The sequence below is a fragment of the Pogona vitticeps genome, chromosome 12, assembly GCF_051106095.1.
Source record: "Pogona vitticeps strain Pit_001003342236 chromosome 12, PviZW2.1, whole genome shotgun sequence".
NCBI classification, from domain to species: domain Eukaryota; kingdom Metazoa; phylum Chordata; class Lepidosauria; order Squamata; family Agamidae; genus Pogona; species Pogona vitticeps.
In genome coordinates this window covers 6026654-6046059 of record NC_135794.1, presented here as the reverse complement: position 1 = coordinate 6046059, position 19406 = coordinate 6026654, and the positions used below count along the sequence as shown (strand labels likewise).

At 38.6% G+C, this 19406-nt stretch overlaps 1 protein-coding gene across 7 annotated transcripts in view; it reads left to right on the top strand.

Moving 5' to 3' along the window:
* ZNF609 (zinc finger protein 609) overlaps positions 1 to 19406 on the top strand; it is an 82518-nt gene that overhangs the window by 1041 nt on the left and 62071 nt on the right. Inside the window, exon 1 of one of the 7 annotated variants that reach the window (XM_078380946.1) lies at positions 2282 to 2474. The exons of 4 other annotated variants lie outside the window; for them this stretch is intronic. The gene's annotated coding sequence lies outside the window, so the exon portion shown is untranslated. Of the gene's footprint in view, positions 1 to 2281; positions 2475 to 14869; positions 14890 to 19406 lie in introns of those variants that run through there. 2 more of the 7 variants (XM_078380945.1, XM_072981773.2) reach the window with 2 other exon arrangements.

Below are 19406 nucleotides of genomic sequence, written 5' to 3'. Positions count from 1 at the left end.
ACAAAAGCCGAGCTCCCGTGCCCTGCTTCGCCCGGGTCCGCCTCGGCCAGACCTGGCGCTTGCACACGCACGCACCGAACACACAAGCGCGCGCGTGCGCGCACACACACAGAGACACACACACACACACACACAGATACTCTGGAGGGGAGAAGCACACCCGGTGCACCGCCCGCTTTGCTCCAGAGGCAACCTAGGAGGAGGAGGAGGAGGAGGAAGAGGTTGCTGTCGGATCGAGGCTGTTTGCAGCAGCAGAACAAACGCACCTGGCCGCCGGGTTGATTCTGTGGAGGGGCGCGCAGGTTGCGTGCCTGTCCCTAAGCGCGCACTGCCTTTTTCTCAAAACCTGCCCGTGGCTTCGGGTAGGAGCCTATCCTCATGATAATAACCCCGGGTTTGTTCTTTTATGCCCAGTGTAGAGGCTTGTAGGGATAGAGGCCAGGGTCACGGGGAGGGAGGGAAGGGGGAAGAGTCACTGGAGAGGGCCAGAAATATGCCAGCGGGGGTGGATTTTGCCAGGCGCATGGCTAAAAGGCAGGTTTACTTCCTTGTGTGCACATGTGCTGTGTTTCATTGTTGCTCGGGCACCTTTTGTATGTCATTGCGACCTCCAGGGTTTCATTTGGAGCAACAGGATCTCTCCACCTTGTTTTAGGACCTACATTTTGTATGAGCTTGCACTTCTGTGTATAAGGTGTGCCCATGCATACACATGCTATCTAAGTGTTCTAAGTTGTGCAGCCTTTTTTTGGGGGGGGGCTTTCTAGAATGGCTTTTGTTGTGATATCACTGGGTAAAGCAGCTTCCTGCAGGTGATACAGACAGCATTTGTGTGGAAACATGTGTGTAAGCCAGTCATATATTGGTCCTGTGCACTTGATAGGTGAGTGCCTGAGAGCTGATGTCATGTGTGAACAAGCATCTTATACGCATCCTTTAACCTTGAATTTGAACATATAATTGTAAAGAGTTTAGTCTGAGATGATGTGATGCAGTATGAAAGTACTACCTATGATGTTTCACTGTCACTGTGCATCAATGATGTCGTCATTTGATGGTGCAGACATCAGGTGTTGATAAACCAGAGTCTGCTTATGTGGTTGTACATAATGCACACCTGTCAATGTGTTTTGGTTGTGATGCATCTCCATATGCCTTCCTCGCAGACACTGTTTTTTGAGGAAGCAAGGGTTTCTTTGTTTGTTTTGGTGGGGTTGTTTGGTTCACTAATCAGTGTCCTAAAGATATCTTTTTAGCCTGAGAGATAAACCCAGATAATCTCTGAGCCAGGCGTAGCATCAGTGATTGTCTTGTAAACGCTTGCCTGGGAGAGATTCATACTTGTTCTAGGGACATGTTTAACTGCAGGCTGGCTGAATGTCTATGCAGTAAAACCATGCTGCTCTTTTCAGTCCCTCTCAGAACTGTACAAAATTGTAGACAGTGTTCTGAATGAATTGCCTTAGTGTGTTCTGAGTGATGGTGCTTTGAGAATGTAAGATTTACACCTGTTTTATCCCTGCAGTTTTCAGAGGTGTTATTACATCTTACAGGCCTCATTTCTGTCTCTGAAGCACTCCTGCTTCTAGAGTGAGAAATGACAGCTCCTTGGCAGTGCCCTTGTTGAGAAGAAGTGGAGGCTACTTAGCAGTTGCTGACTACTACAGAAAGACGATAATGGGAAGGCATTGAAATGTCCTACATAAATAATCCAGGATACCTTGGTCTAGTCACTACCATGTGCTAGTATTTTCCTGCATGTGCTTCAAATTTATAATACTTGGAATGGTCATTTGACTTGAGCATACTGTAAATACATTCAGTTAGGGATTGTGCTCTCTAGGTAATAGCCATCACTTAGTAAAAATATTGACTTAATACTTTACTCTGTTTCTTGGGCTCAATGCGGGTTATAGCAAATCTTCTAAGCATGCAAGCATTGTGAATTTAAACAAGAGATTCATAATGCTAAATCCACCTGCTAATCTGAAATAGATTTGACCCAATGAAACCAATGCAAAATGATAAGTCACCACTTATATAAATGCATTGGTGCAATGAATTTACTTTAAATGGGACTAACAATTGAACTTAGTCCATAATCTTTAGATGTTGCTATAATACATCATGAATGGGAAAATCACATATCCTGAGTAAAATTTCTGAAGTAGGTGGAAACTATAGCCAGGTGTTATCTTTCTTAATTGTGCATGGCTGTGACCATAATAAAGATCTGAATAGGCATGTTACATAGGACTAATACTGTAATTCATTTCATCAGTATTGTATCTTTGTAGTTCTAAACAAAGATACAATGTCATCGAAGCTACCAACATGAATTTGACCAAACTCCTGGAGGCAGTGGAAGACAGGAGGGCCTGGCATGCTCTGGTCCATGGGGTCATGAAGAGTCGGACACAACTTTACGACTAAACAACAACAAGTTCTAAACAATGTCTCAATTGGACTCCTGAGTAAGTAAACAGGCCATAAAATGGCACTGGTAAGCTTCCTCTCTCACTTTATTTATTATACCATACCTCTTTGATCTCCTTTGGATTAAAAATGTGTGGATTATGAGCAAGTATCCGCTCAATTCATGGGGATTTTTTAAATCAGTGCAGCAATTGGATTAATCTGAATAATATTTAAAGGCATTCTTCAAGTTTTTGAACTATATTTACATGTTTAGCCAGTGTCTCTATATGTGTATATTATTAAACAACATTCTACTTGTCTGGAATTGATATTAAGCTCACTAGATCTGCAATCTTTAGTACTGTGTTGGAAATCTTTTTAAAAAGGAAGTTGTTGACATCTGCTTTCTACTTTATATGCAGATTTCAAGGTTACTTATTTATGTAAATAGTTCATCAGTTTTATGCTTGTGGTTTTAAATTCAGAATGCTACAAATCTTTGTATCAGTGACAGTTTCAAATTGACCAGCTGTTATGAATCTCAGATCTTTTGTACTTTCCTTGAAACAAAGAATTCTGTACCTGTGTTTCTTGTGAAATTTTCATTCTTAGAGAAGAGAAATACCTAATCTTGATGTATACCCTGTTTCCCCAAAAATAAGACCTAACCTGAAAATAAGCCCTATTTTGATTTTTCAGGATGCCCGTAATATAAGCCTTACCCCAAAATAAGCCTCAGTTAAGTGAAACTCCATTCTCCACCATTGTGCAGCAACCAGAAGAGAATTACATGGCTGTATTTGAATAAATGCAGATTGTTGTACATGAAAAAAATAAAACATCCCCTGAAAATAAGCCCTAATGTTTTGTGTGTGTTTGTTTGTTTGTTTGTTTGTTTTTTAGTAAAAATATAAGACCCTGTCTTATTTTCAGGGAAACATGATAGTCAATATCCTACTGTAATGTATTTGAGTTCTTTTGCCTCTATTATATTATTATATTTTGAAGATGTGTGACATGTGGCAAGTTGCAACTTCATACCTGAAATCTACTTGTAAGTGCATGCTGAAATACTACTACATTGCTGTTGTCAAATTGATTCTGATTTATTGTGAACCTGTGGATGAGCAATCTCCAAAATGTCTTGCCCTCAGCAACCCCACTCAAGCTTGACTTCCTTTAGATACTTCATTTTGTGTTTTCCTGCTACCTTCCACCTTTCCTAGCATTATTCTCTTTTCCAGAGAATCCTACCTTCTCATGATGTGCCCAAAGTAGGACAGCCTCAATTTCAACATTTTTCCCTCCAGAGATAGTTCAGACTTGATTTGATCTAGGACCCCTTGTACATCTTTCTGGCATTCCAGGGTATCTGCAAAGCTCTCATCCAGCAGCACATTTAAAACCAATGAGTTTCCCCCATCAGCTACTACTAATAATAATTATGTGTTGTCAAGTCAATTTTGACTTATGACAACCCTTTTCAGGGTTTTATGTCTATGGAATGTTCATATGTGGTTTATGGTTTGCTTCTTCTGATATGCATGCTTTGGGAATGTGCAGCTTGCCCAAGGCTGCAGAGGCTAGCTCTTCTCTTAGGATGTGCAATGGGTCTTGAACTCCCAACCTGTGATAAAGAGCCATAAAAATTAGCATCTTATTCATACTTGTAGGAACTTCTAATTTAAAATGCCTTTCCTCATTCGATAGTGGTAGAGATGATGTTTGAATGCATACGAGTAGTGCTGGGGGCTCAGGCTTTCAGAGGGAAAGAAAAGGAAAATATTGTTTGGCTACCTTCCCTTCTGTGTATCATATACAAGTATCATATTGCTCCTTGCTGGAGCCCAATAATTTTTGCAGAATATAAGGTACCTTTAGAATAAGCAAGCTCAGCAAATTAAAAAAAATGCTGTGATTATCTTTCATTGCAAGGTAGTGCTGTTTGGTTGTGGTATTTCTTGATTTTGTAAACAGATCTGCTTATATTAATTGGTTGAGGGGAGGTCAGCATTAGAAGCCAGCATAGGATGTGTCTGTGTTTTCCACTTTGTTGATCTTCCTTGAGACCTGAGCTAAAACTAGAGTTGTTTCCAAATGTGAGCAATAGTTTAAGATTATTGTTGGGGAGCATAGGCTAATATCTTTTTTATCAAGGAGTAAATACTATTCTTCCTTTGTAATATTTTGAGGGCAGTCAACAGCTGGAAGGATTGAAATGGCATTGAGATTTAAGGACAACAGAAATAAATAATGGAAAAATGAAATAATGTAACAATAAAATAGGTCTTAATTGAGTGAGAAAAAGATAGCAAATTAAGTGCCACAACATCCTTCCTTAGAGAAAATATTCCTAAAACAATGTGGCATGGCTAAGAAGTTACTTTTCTCCAGTGCCACTAGCTTTAGTTCATAAAGTGTGCCTACCATGAGAACTGTGTGTAATCAGTGATGGGAGCTTGGTGTTAGTTACACATATAGCTTCATAGGTTTGTCCATTTTTTAAAAACATTTTTTTTATTTCTTTGCACTTGAGAGTGTACTATCAACATTGGAGTAAGGCTGCTGTTTCTTTGCTGTCAGATGACTTGTAAACATGATGTGCTTATCCTTCCAGGTAAGCTGCTGCTTGAAAGTTATGAAAAGAGTGGTTCTTTGAAGATTTCTTTCTGGCTTTATAAGTGGCTTCAAGCTAATTCTGTGCATGCTCAGTGAAAGGGCAAAAGGCCCTCGTGTAACCCTTGTGGAGACAGGTGATAGTTTAACTGGGTTTGTTTGCTTATACAAATTGGGAAACAATAGTAGCTTGCTAAGGAGCAGTCTCAGTGCTTGTTCAGCATGGAGGTGGTGCTGGAGCCGGGTGATTACTTGGTTATGATCAAAGCTGCTTTTGTTTGTATAAGACTAGATAATGTGTTTTCTCTCTCTTAGGACAGTGCCCTAAGTCTCTTTTTTTTGGTAGAAGCTCTGTAAGAGACATTATGGACAGAATTCAATTAAAGAAACCCATTGGTGTAATCTTCAGCACTAGTAAAAATGTGAGCACAGGCATTTATTGTTGCAACAATAAATGCTTCTTAACTATTAGTAATGTGCTGCTGAGATTTGCACGGATGGATATACATGAGGTTGGGGAGTAAGTAAGAGGATTCTGGCCTCTGTAATTCTGTGGTAGTGACTTTCAGATGCAGATCTCAGTAAGTAGTTACCAGAGGTCAAAGGTAACTAGCTGCAAGACTGACATGGCTATATATTCTAAAATAGATACAAGTAACTTTAAGTAGTTATTTTCTGGGCAGTGCTCAGCTTAAAGTTACTTTTTGGATATAATGTGTAACACTAGAGTTCCTAAGGTGTAATGAGTAACAACTGTTTACTTTTAAAGATGTTTTTAGAAGCATTTTCACAGGAATTATTAATATTTTTGTGCTTTTTAATCAATCTTAAGCTAAATGTTCTTTGATTTTGTGTTTTGAATTTATAGAAGTACTCCAAAGATGGGGTATCAGAACTTGCCATAGAATGTTTTTTTCTGTATTTTTCTCCCCTGTTGGTAATGTCAGCACAATGCATTAATAATGCTTGGTGCACTGACTTACATCAATTTGGCTGGTGATAAGTAATGAATAGTGCAATGCATATCTTTTAAAATGTATTCTGAGCTCAGTTAGTTAGTGTTCTGTGATCAGAAAAACTCTTATCTATGAAATTGCTATTGGGCTTTTGAAAAGGGAAGAAATACATATTAACGTTCATATTACACTGTGGTGGTTTCTGGGACTTTTATCAATTGTGCATCTTCATCAGCACAAAGGGTTTTGAACCCTTTGTGTGAATGTGGGACATGGCAGTAATAAATAAATAAATAAATAAATAAATAAATAAATAAATAAATAAATAAATAAATAAATAAATAAATAAATAAATAAATAAATAAATAAATAAATAAATAAAGTCTGGATCCTAGGTGGTGCTGAGGTATCTTGAAGGGGAGAGTCTAATTGAAATTGTACTTCAAAGGTACCTGCCTTGCAGTTGATGACTGACCTGATAGTGTTTCAATACTGTGACAAGGGATACAGCTGAATGCTTGCCTCTGTGCTTCTGTAATAAAACATACATTTTATGTTGTGTATTTTTCTCATTAGGTTGCTGGCATTTTCCTATGAATGTTCTTCTCAAGAATCAGTCTGTTCCTGAAGTCAGTGTTGATTTTTGCTAGGAAATGTCACTTGGTTTGAGAGCAATATTTGTTCTGCTTGGTGTTACTTGTTTTGTTTGGTTTTCAGCTGAAACTTTTAATGGATAATTTGAAAGTATTTGAATGAAGGAAGTGGTCAAAAAAGATGTGCAGACCATTTCCTGAAGAAGAAAGAGACCCAGAACTCAAAGACCCAGTTGTCTTTGTGTGGGTTGTGCTCTGGGTTTTCTCTCCATTTAAAGCCTATGTTAGGTGTGTGCAATGACCTTTACATCTTCAAACAACATAAGTTAAAATAAAAATTGCTGTTTGAAAGAGGGGAACGGCTGCATTACACTTTAAGAAAATAAAAGCTCAACTTGGCAGTTGAAAGCATAAAATACATGGTTAAACACTTTCTGCAGATTACTACATAGACTACTAATTTAAAGTCACCTTCATAAATGATCCTTCAAAAATAGTTAAGCATAATGTGTTTTCATATTCAACATTTTTAAGCAAATTATTCCACCTTTTGAACTATGTCCTGTACTAGTTATATGGAAATACTTAGCTAAGGTAGACTGTAAAGAAAACACTCTGGGAAGGATTAGTATCAGGCCAGACTCCTTTAACACATTTTAGTAGCCTAACATTGTGTTACGTGAAGAGAATTCATATTTCCATTTCAGAAGAAACTGGATGTTACACAATTGTGCAGACCTACTAAACATGAACATTTAGTAGTTCTTACAGTATATTGTTTTGTGATATTTCAGTGTTTGCAGACTTCAGAAGCTTTGTGCTTGGATAAAAAGAATATAGGCCTGGATAATTATGCATTGAGAAAAGCTGTTGGAAATCAATACAAACAGTTGCTATGTCAACAAACCCTACCTAAAGGAAATGTTTAGGCCTTCCCAGACACCTCAGTCAGCATAACAAATGATAAGGAATTGTGGGATATCTGGAGGTCAAATGTCCCCTGCCTACCTCTAGTACTGAATATCCTGCTCTAGGTTCTTGCAACAAATATTGTATAAAAAAATTAGGGAGTGGTTTGGGTGGAAGAATAGTAGCAGTTCATTCCCAAAACGTGAGAAAATATAGTACAAGATGTAGCTACTTTAAAGTATGCAAAGAGAGCCAATGCATTGTAATGGATAGAATGTTGTACTAAGACCCTGGGTTTAAGATCCCTGCTCAGCCACAGACACTTGCTGGGAATTGCATATATATATTCATACCCCAAATATCTTGCATACCTTGGAAACTCTGTTATGGTCACCATCATTGGAAGTAGCTTCACAGCACGTGTGCAAATAACTCACTGTGAAAGCAGACTGGAGAGCCTAAATTTACAACTTCTGTACAGTATTTGCGAAGGCTTTCACGGCCGGGATCTAACGGTTGTTGTGGGTTTTTCAGGCTCCTTGGATGTGTTCTGAAGGTTGTTCTTCTTAACGTTTCGCTAGTCTCTGTGGCCAGCATCTTCAGAGGACAGCACACTGTCCTCTGAAGATGCTGGCCACAGAGACTGGCGAAACGTTAGGAAGAACAACCTTCAGAACACAGCCAAAGAGCCCGAAAACCCCACAACATCATTTACAACTTCTGATTGCATTACCTATAGTTATTTTCAACTGTCAGTTGGGTTTCACATAAACAGCAGCCTATAGGTTTTTCCAGTATGACTTTAGGTACATTCAATGTATAACACATATTTAATCCCACTGAAGGCACTAGGATTTAGTAAATTTGGCCTATAGTGATTACTTTAGCTGTCTGCTAGCTTCTTAAAATTAGATTACGGTAATTCCAGTGCCAGCTTCAGTTAGTGAAATTCTACCCATTCACAGAGACACATAATCATTAAACTCTAAATGGGCTGCTTTCCATTTAGACTGTTTATTTTTGTTTTTAATCCCAAATCACCTATACACGTTCCTTTAATAGTATTTGGCTTCATTTTATTCTGTAGTTTTCAGACAAATACAGTATTTCTGTAAAATACATTTATAGTGGTTCAAAAATTACTCCACTTTCCATAGATCTTGGCCACGAAGCAGTCCTTTTTATAGTGGGTAGTTCTGTTGGACATAAGTGAAACAAGATAGCAAACAAAAAAAACTATTGGTGTTTTGAGTTCTATGATAACTGCTTCAGATGTGGAAATGTATCCTTGACACATGTGATATGGGTTTGTCCCATAGTACATTTGTTTTGGTTTGAAGTTGTTACTTGTATTGCATAGGGAAATCTTTGATATTTCTGGAAATCGTGTGTTCTCTTAAATTATATTCCCATTAGGCCTAAGAAAATAATGGAATTGGACTTTACGAGCTCTTATGGTGGTAAGAGATTTATACTGTACTGTACTCAAAGCCTGGAAGGATAAACATCCCCTTCACAATGGGCAGAGGATCTGTTAGCACTAGTTTCACTTTAACAAATATCATATAGATGCCAGTTTCACAGGAACATTTACCTAGATATCTGGAAGGCCTGGATTGATTTATATGTGTAATATAAAATGTATGAAGAAAAACTATATTTATAATGGTGGTTAATAGTGAATACTATTACTGTGTAACATTACTGTGTTTATCATTTTTGTTCTGGTTTCATTTTTTTTTGTTCAATTTAATTTTGCTTTTTTATGTTAAAAATAAAATAAAAAGGAGGGGGGGAAACCCTACTTCTGATGTGGAGGATTGTTAATCCAAAATTAAATTATTGACGACTTCAGTTTCTTCAGTGAGAGACAATGGTCAATATCTTGCTGCTCAGTTTGGTTGGCATACTAGACATGACATCACTGGCAGCAACAGATTGTCACTAATTAAAGGGTTCCTGCTTGGATTTGGGGTTATATACAACTTACATACAATGTGATGAATTTGCACACAACCCAAAATTGGAGCAGGGATTCTTTAATTAGCAACAATTGGCCAGTGATGTCACATGTACTATGCTGGTGGAGCTCTGCAACAAGATTATGGCCTTTTTCCTTTTAAATAGTCAAATAGTTCAGGTGAGACTTGCTCCCAGTTGTGATGATTAGGCCATACAAATACTGTATTGGTAATAACTGCGCAAAGACAGGCTGGACTGCATTGGATATCATGCAGTTTGTCTGTGGGCATGGCTGAAAAGTTTCCTATATATCAGTAATGTAGAGTTTGTGCATACAGGAAAATGGCATTTACTGTATGTAATTATCTCAAGTTAGTAGAGCTCTATGCAGATGAGATGGGCAGCAGATGTACCTTTTTTGTGCCGCTTAGCCCTTCTCCACCTTGATGGACCTGTGCTGTTTTGGGATTATGAGAATTGTAGGCCAATTGATTTGGAAAGTGAGAGATAGGAGGAGGCTGTTGTAAGAAAACTAAATTTATCTAGTAAGTACTGTATAATAGTGAGTTCCTTCCCACCCTACGTTTTAGGTGGTGGTATTGGCATAACTTTTTAATGGTTCCTGGTTGTTTAATTTCGATTTGTAGGATTTATAATAGTGATGATATAGATACATGAATTGCTGTTGTCATATTATGGTAGTTGAATTTCACTTGCTTTGAAACAAGGGGATAAAATTACCACTTTTCCCTTTAAAATCTATTGCAGTGAGGGGAAAGCAACAGTGCTCATTTCAAATTTATGTAAATGCAGTACATATTTCTGTGTTGCCCTCTTAAAATGGAGGAATTTTAGGGTTGAAGTGGCATTTCTAAATGTGTTCCAGTCCTCTGAGCTCACACAGATACCATGATCTGGAAAATTACCAGAGCAGTTCTTGATGAGAGGAAAGGGTGATGAAGTACCTTTGATTTCCAGTGCCTTATCTGAAGTTATGCTACCCTCTGCACTTCATGGGTATGTGCAAAGGTGGTCACCTTAAGCCAATGTGATGCCTTTCAAATGTTTTGGTTTGCAGTTCTCATCATCCCCAACCAGCATAGTCAGTAGTCAGGAGCGAGAGGAAATGTAATCTAGCAACATTTGGAGGTCACCAGGTTGAGGACAGCAGCCCTAAACTGTTGGGAAGGGCAAGACCTGCACAATTCCCAATTTCAGGGATGAAATCAATTTAGATAATTGTTTCAGCTCATACGTTCAGGACTGACCTATTGTTCCTTTGAGATCATAATATGAATCCTTCCATTCTGTTTTCCAGGCTGCCCACTTATGTGGTAGTGAAAAATATCACACACGTGGGTAAACTGCATGTAAAGTTCCATCTAGCTTTAGCATGTCTTATTTAATTAGTAATTGAATCAGTAGAGCTGAGGCTATTTGCAATAGCTCCCCCTTCATGTTTAGAATGTGGCAATATTTTAGTCCCAACTAAAGGCAGCAATTTTTCCAGAGCTGTCCATTTGTTATGTCCCTGGGGAGGCCTTCAATCCACTCTGTCTGTTGTCCAACTACAGTAGGTTCCCAGAAGGTGGAAACAAACAGCTTCCTGTGCCCTGTTTGAGGAATCAGGCCATGAGGTCAGTACAGAGGTCATTCTGTGGGCAGTGTCAACACTTGTTCTGCAGCTGCTCCTACCAAACCTAGCTTGCATTGTTTGCTTTTAAAGAGGCTGAAGTTATAAGCATTGCTTGTGGCTTTTTTGGATCGATTCAGTTTTTTTTAGCGTGACTTAGCTTTGATGTGAATGTTTTTTTAAAAAGACCTATAATAATTGCTGTTCCCGGGGTACTTGTTAGTACAGAACAGGCATTTATTTTCAAATCCCAAAACTGCACAAAGTAGCCAGCCGGAATACGAAAATTACAGTTGACTCAAATTGTTTTCAAGTGAGAACCGAGAGAATCTTGGACAGAATCTTTTTTTGCACAAATGGACATACCAAGTTTTGTAAAGCAGTTTGGATGGGCCAGTGAACTGTTTTAGGACAAAGATGATAGCTTTACAGACTTTATTTGCCTTACAGCCTAGTGAAGAATTAGATAATTCCTGCACCCCCAGCACTTGGGCTGTCTGTCTTGTGCCAGTAATAGAGGCAAGAAGGAATTGGATGACCTGAGCTTTTAACTGTGTCGTGTAAAATACTGAGACTATGATTTCATATTTGAGAGAAACTGGGGAGAGTTTGTATGGCAGAATAATTGGAAAGAGGTAACTTCCAGCATCCACCCAGAAGAATGATGAACATCCCATGCAGAATATCTATCTGTCTGTCTGTTTGTTTATTTGTTTATTTATTCAAAATATTTCTATCCCATCATTCTCCCTAAAAGAACCCAAGGTGGTTTGCATAATTAAAACAGTATTTAAAAGCTAAGAGTACATACACACATATTAAAAAAGAATTAAACAAATATTGTATTAAAATAAGAGCAATATTAAAACAGAGCACATTTAAAACTAAAACTTTTAGTCTGGTTCTAAGCTGTATGGTATTTTATCACTTCAGCATTGCAGATCCTGATTTTTCCTCTGTTTTGGAAACTAAGTTCTACAACTCAGCTGTACCTCTTGCCTTTCGTCTGGCGAAGCTTGCCTGCCTTGAGATAGACTTAGCAGTTTTTATTCAGCATCAGGAGCCTACAACACAGTCCACAGCTACACTAACAGCCATTTCCTCTTTCCTTTAACAGTCATCATGTCTGGTATACAAAACATTTTTAAAATATCTGTCTGTCTGTCTATCCGTCCAGCTACACAAATGCACACACGCATACCTAGATATCCATCCATCCAGTTACACACGCACGCACGCACACACGCACAAAACAAGTTTAAAAAGAGATAGCCAGAATCAATTTAAAATAAACAACATGGTGTTAAAAAAACCACACTTCCTATTAGCTATTAATATTAGCTATCTTGCAAAGTAACTTTGTAGAGTCTTAGAGTTACAAAATTGTAGAGCTCAAATATGCTGCAAAGATCATATAGTCCAACCCCTGCCAATGCAAGAAATCAACAGCTAGAGCATTCCTGATCGCTGGCCATCCAGCCTCTATTTTAAAACCTCCTTTGAAGAAGAGTTAATTGCCTTCTGACTCCCATTCCACTGTTGAACATCTTTTACTATTGGGGAGTTTTTTCTAATGTTTAATTTAAACCTCCTTTCTTGTAATTTGAATCTATTAGTGGGGTTCTGCCCTCAGCAGCAGCAGAAAACAGGCTTGTTCCATGTAGAGCAGCAGAAAACAAACTTGCCCAACATCTTTTCTTTTCTACAAGGAAACCATATCTAATTCTCCCCTTCACTTTGCATTACAGAATAGATTCCTGTTTGATTTGTGGTTTACTAAGACCCCTTTACACAAATACTATTGCTAATCCAGGTATCAGTGTAGTATATGTCCTGGTTCTTTTGAACCTACAACTGTCATAGCAATATATTTGGATAATTTTTCTTTTCTTCTAGTGTTTGTTGATCACTACTGTTCCTATGTATTGGTTATGTTATGGGCCTTAAGCCTAGTTCATTTGCACAAATATTTTTTAAAAGTTTGCATGATCTGATCAAGCTTTTTATGTCTGAAATCCACTAGTACATCTTATGCTGCATAAGGCATCACCTGTGGCAGTGTTTTTTTTCAAATTAAAAATTTCTGATTCTCTCTTCCGCAAAAGTCCTGAGGCTCCCTTGAGATCCCTTTCACTGTGGGGAAGTAGTTGGGAAATGGGGGGGGGGGTGTTCTTTAGTTTCTGAAAATTATTGTTGTCAAGATGGTTTTCTCGCAGCAGCAATTTTGGAAATTAAAGGCTTCCACTTCCTCCCACAGGCCCCAATGACTTCTCATGACAAAAGGAATCCCAAGGGAGCCACAAGACCTTTGGGAAGGGGTAAAACTTAAAAAAATCTAATTCCCCAAAAGATGCCATGGCTGATAACTTCGTCAGCTTCACATAGCATGAGTTGCTCTACCGGATTTCAGTCACTGTTATATAACAAAGAAACTAATGATAAATTATTTTAGTTTTCACACTCCCTGTTTGCTTTGCTATATCTGAATGCTATTGTGGAAACTATTTGAATACCATCCTGAACCCAAGAACAACTTTTTGGATTTTGGTGCTTTGTGCTAAGCATTATCTCATAATAATACTATCGTAGCTGCATTACCAAGTGAAAATTTCTTTTTCTGACATATTGCTATTTTCTGCTATGGCCCACCTCTTCTACTTAGTGCCTGATTGGTTGTCCATGTAAGATATATTCACAATTCAAGAATATAATTGTCTGCTCTGACTACATTCATACATTTGATATAGTGATCCTATGAAGTGGTCAAGGATATAAGGCCATGTTGAAATGAGTCTATAAATTTTCATGGGGATCTATCCAACTCCTTGTCAGATCTGTCAACTATATGAAACAGCCTTTTACAGGAAGAAGATGTTAATTAAAAAAATTGATCCTTGTAAGAGATGTGATGGCACAGTATGCTGGGAGCTTGTACTCTAAGGTGTACACCCATATTTCAGTGACTCCATTTTATTTCAACTTTGTGCATAGTACAGAGGTTGTTCAAGCAGAAATGGTTATTTAGTTGGGCAAACAGAACTCAAAAGTCTCTTTTAGCATACTGAAAGTGAAATTATGGTAACTTTTTGACCAGTTCTGGTTTTAGATAGTTATTTCCATCTTGCTTGTGTTGCATATTGGCAAATTATAGATGCTAATTGTGCATCAATATTGTAAACAAGTCATGGCGGAGAAGAGGGAGTGTTAATAGCCTATTTTTGCCTTCTAATACAGTCTGTCTAGGAAAGGGAGACATATAGATTCCTCCCCCCCCCCCCCTTTCTAGCAGACAGGTCCTGAAAGCAGCTAGTTAGGAAGCTCCTTTGTGTAGATTTCTCTGTCTCCTCTTCTGGCTGCCAGCTGGCTTTCATTCAACATTGTTTTCATCACTGGAGAGCGTGCCTAGGGAGAGAGCAACATCTTGAAAAGAAAAGCTACAAAAAAGACATGGGAGTTGCTTCAAAAACAAAAACAAAAAATCCAGCTTAATCAAGGCAGCTGGAGAGAGCACAGCTCTAGCATGAAGAGCTAAGAGGGCCACAGCTTCCTCTTCAAAGCAAGACGCATCCCCCTGAATTTCTTCAGTTGCAAAAACGGAAAAGAATCCTCCTGTGTATCGAGCCTGTAGAAGAAGGAAATGTGCTGGCTCCCAGCAAAAGGAGATGGGAGGAGTGGCTCCAGAATACAGGACCTACTCGTGTTTCCCTGTTGTTCTCTGGAAAAGTGAGGGACTTGAGGGGCCAGATGGAGTTAACAGAACTGAGTCCAAAGGTGCAGGGGAACTATGGTGAACTCTTCTCAGGTAGAGTATGAGGAAACAGTCAGTTGAAGCTCTGTCTTGTTCTGCCCAAGTTCTGTGATTGATCCTGGCTTTTTCCCTGAACGCCACCTGCAGTCATAGAGCACATATGTTGTTTTGGATTGTTCCCAGTAAAACAGAGCAGTTATCTCAAATTTCCTTTGCTATGCTCTAGAGCAGCAGTTGCTTGGTGCTGGGGATTTTTCTCTGTTTCTGTTGTTCCTTGGCACTGGCATGCCTGAAAGTTAATCAGGGTGAAAATTGCAGTCAGTCATGTCTGGAAGCAACTATGGACTAATGGGTAGCATTCTGCGAATTTGACCACATGGCAGGAGACATTTTCTTTGTATGCAGCTGAACTTGCTTGTGTTATCAGTTCACCATTGGGTGTCAGATCATTTGTAGTTAAGTTTCCTCTGCCTCTTGTTTCACTATGAAAGTTCAAAATTAATGCAAGTTGTTGTGATTAGCCTGGGAGCAGCTGCTTAACTGCACATCAGTCTTTATGCCATGTGTTCTTGTATGTTGCCTGGTGAGATATGTTAGAGGTATTTTGATAGGAGCTCCTATCAATGTAGTGGAGGAAAGCTAAGTTTCTTGAAATAAATGTTTAGGTTCGTCTTTCATGACGTGGCTACTGCTCGGAATGTAGATATGGTTTCTAGAGGCTGCAGCCCTCTAATGGAGCTGAATTATTTATGTCTGGCACTCCATGCATGCAGTACTGTATTCCCCAGTGAGAAGCTGTCTCCTTTAGAATTTCTGTCCCAGGGCTTCTCTGAGAATTCGTTGTCGGAAGGTTGCCAGCTGGACAAGTGAATGCATGCACTTTGTGTTGTATGTGAGTGAATTCTGTGTGGCAAGAAGGAAGTAAAGAGGGACTAATGCATTTTGGTTTATTCTCCCCATCTACCCCCTTTTTGGAGGTAGCTTCCTGGTTTCTGAGTGCCTTTGTTTCTATAGTCTGTAATGGGCATGTTCATTGAGAGGAGTGTGCCAGGAAATCAAGGCTGAAGTATAAGTGTATAAAACAGGACAGGTTGTTTGGGCTGCATGGTAACTTCATTAGTTAAATGTTCCAGCTCCAGCTGTAATTTTAAACAAAGGTATGTGTGTTGTATCATACAATATACAAATGCTGAGCTTCTAAATGAAGGTTTCAAACATGTTTATACTTTTCTTTGACCATTTCTGATAGCATTATAAAACTGAGCTATGGCACAGAGTGTGTGCTGTGAAGCAAGAAAAAACAGAATTTTAGAAGGCTTTACATAGTATGAAACATTCTGCTTTGTTTACACTTGCTTTAAACTTAGAAACAATTTTTCTCTTCAGTTAGAAGGGCGATACCTAGTATCTGGGACGTGGTGGCTCTGAGGGCTAAACCGCAGAAGCCTGTGCTGCAGGGTCAGAAGACTAGCAGTCGTAACATCAAATCTTACGACAGAGTGAGCTCCCGTCGCTTGTCCCAGCTCCCGCCAACCTAGCGGTTCAAAAGCATGCAAATGCGAGTAGATAAATAGGGACCACCTCGGTGGGAAGGTAACAGCGTTCCATGTCTAAGTTGTACTGGCCATGTGACCATGGAAGATTGTCTTTGGACAAAAACGCTGGCTCTATGGCTTGGAAACAGGGATGAGCACCACCCCCTAGAGTCGAACACGACTGGACAAAATTGTCAAGGGGAACCTTTACCTTTTTACCTAGTATCCAACTCCAAGCATGTTTGTTTTCACTGTAAACATTCCATCTTGTCTGTGACATGCCTTCTTGTTAGGAGAAAATGGCCTGCTACATTAAAATGTCCTGGGTTTTTTTTATGGGCATGTGGATTGTTTTAATTCCATATATTCTAGGACAAATTGATGGATGTTCATAAATATTGTATATGGCACACTGTAAAATTTTGGAAGGAAAAAAAAGACAAAGAGATGCCCTCAAGGATGTTACAGTTAAATTGAGAGAACTAGGGGAAAGAGGATGAGAGACAAGAGCAGGAAGTGATGAATGAGCAAATGCAGTTCTGTGTATTTAACATTACTTATTGTTTGGCTAAGGATTAAAGGGCCAAACAGTCATGAAAGTCTAGCTGCTTGTATTTGATCGTGGGCAAGCCTATCAAATGAACAACATTGCTTGAAGGTTGCTCAAAGGGTCAAACTAAATGACTGCCATTGTAACAACATGTGCTTAGATATGGATACCTGATTAAAGGACATGAGCAAATGTGAACTAGTTCATGAGTGTTTCCAAATTCTTGCCTGCCTAAGCTTTTGTTGACATCATAGCTTAGTGGAAGTAATGACACAGTGAACTGATCAGAACTATCTTGAGGTCATATTTGTGGCTGAGGCCATTCAGCGGTCACTAAAGAATAGTAGACATATGTTTTAAAAATGATGTCAGGGCTTTGGTCCCATTGATCCTGTGCATAGTGGATAGTGTGTATGGGTGTCTCTGAGATGTTAGCACAGGTTTCTTGTCCCTGCGACATTTATTAGAGGTACCCACAGCTTAGTGGCTTTCAAAAAGTCTCCAGGAAGCATTCAGTTCCTCCTGAAAACACTCACCTGCTTGCTCTTCTCCTTTCAAACCTTAGTGTACAGGCTGGCCACAATATTACCGTGTTTCCCTGAAAATAAGACAGGGTCTTATATTAATTTTTGCTCCAAAAAACACATTAGGGCTTATTTTCATGGGATGTTTTTTCCCCATGTACAACAATCTACACTTATTCAAATACAGCCATGTCATCAGCTTCTGGTTGCTGCACAATGGTGGAGGGTGGGGTTTCACTTAATTGGGGCTTATTTTGGGGGTAGGGCTTATATTACGAGCATCTTGAAAAATCATACTAGGGCTTATTTTCAGGGAAACAGGGTATGTGCCTGATAAAGTTTGGGTTAGCCAGTCATGGAGTTAAATTGTGTCGGAGGAAAGTTCAGTGTTCTTTCATTTTATTTATTTATTTATTGCATTTATACCCCACCTATCTAGTCGAACGACCGCTCTTTCCTGTGATGCTATTTTGCATGATGTCTTATGCGTGTAATACCAGCATGATTTTACCTCTTTCTTGTCTATTTTCCTGTGTTGTTTTGTGCAACAGTGATGGTTTTGTGTGGATGAAACTCACGGTTAGTATGCAGTGAGTGAGGATGCTGTGTAAAGTTTAGTCTGCCTGCATAATTTGCATGGACAGACCCAAAAAGCTTCAGATACATTTTAAAGACACTGGATAATGCAAATGCGGCTTTTGTCTCACTGATTAACAGGTTAGATATTAATCTTTTGAAACTCATCTTGAGACATTCAAATTCTTTGTGACTTGACAGAGATAATTGCAATTGAAAGGACAGTTGTGAAACTACTTGTTACGATATCAGGCGAAAACAAAAGAAAAATAAAAAAGACAAAAATGTTGTGGCATCTTAAAAACAAACTGTTTTATTTTAATGTAAGCCTTATGGGACTATTTTCCATTTGTCTTTTGTCATTTTTTAATTTTTTGTGTTTGCTTGATATGCTTGCACAGACAAACAGAGCTGCCTCTTCTAAAGCTACTTGTTGAAAGTAAAACATGTACTAAATGCTCAATTGGATTTGATTGCATTATGTTACCTTTTCTGTTTTGAATATATGGGTGTGTTGCCATGGGGTTGTCTACTTATTATTGTTTGTTTTAAATTCATGAACACTAGAACTTGTTTATTCATATACAGCCAAAGCCCTGATCTTCTACAGCATATCTGCCAAAGGCCACGCATGTGAAGCAGGAAAGAAGCAGAAATACTATGATACAGTATGATAGCCTCAGTTTAGTTATTTTTAGTTTTCCTTGAAGCACAGATGACTACACTTAGACTGTCATATTTTGGAGATATCTTGAGAAGACAAGGCTGATTAGAAAATATAGTAATTTTGGCAAAAGTTGAAGGCAACAGAAAAAGAGGAGGTCAAAATAGGAAATGGGTTAACTCAATCAACCACAGACTTAAGTTTGCAAGAACTGAGCAGGGCTGTTGATAATAAGACTTTTTGGAAATCAGCAGTTCATAAGGTCATCATAAGATGGAAACAACCTGATGGAACATAACAACAGCAACAAAGCATACATACATAGCAAGGATTTTGAACTCTGAAGAGTTACTTACTGTTTCCCAGTATGACTCAGTATTACTGTAGTAATATGACTTTAGATGCTAATATTCAGTACTTATTTGACTGAAAACCTTATACTACTCTCAGTATTTAAAAATAAATAAATTCCTGGATTGAAAGTAGGTTTCATGAGTTGTAAGTCTTTTTTTAGGCAGTAGAAGTTAAAATTTGGATAATACAATGTAGAAGTATGCTGTCTGCAAAAGTTACAACAGAGCAATTGTGTAGTAGAAAAATAGAATTGTAGAAATGGAAGGGATATGAAGTCCAACCTCCTAAACAGGAGGAAATCCACAACTGACAGATGACTGTCCACCCTGTATTTGAGAACTTTCAGAGCACTATCTTCCAAGATATTC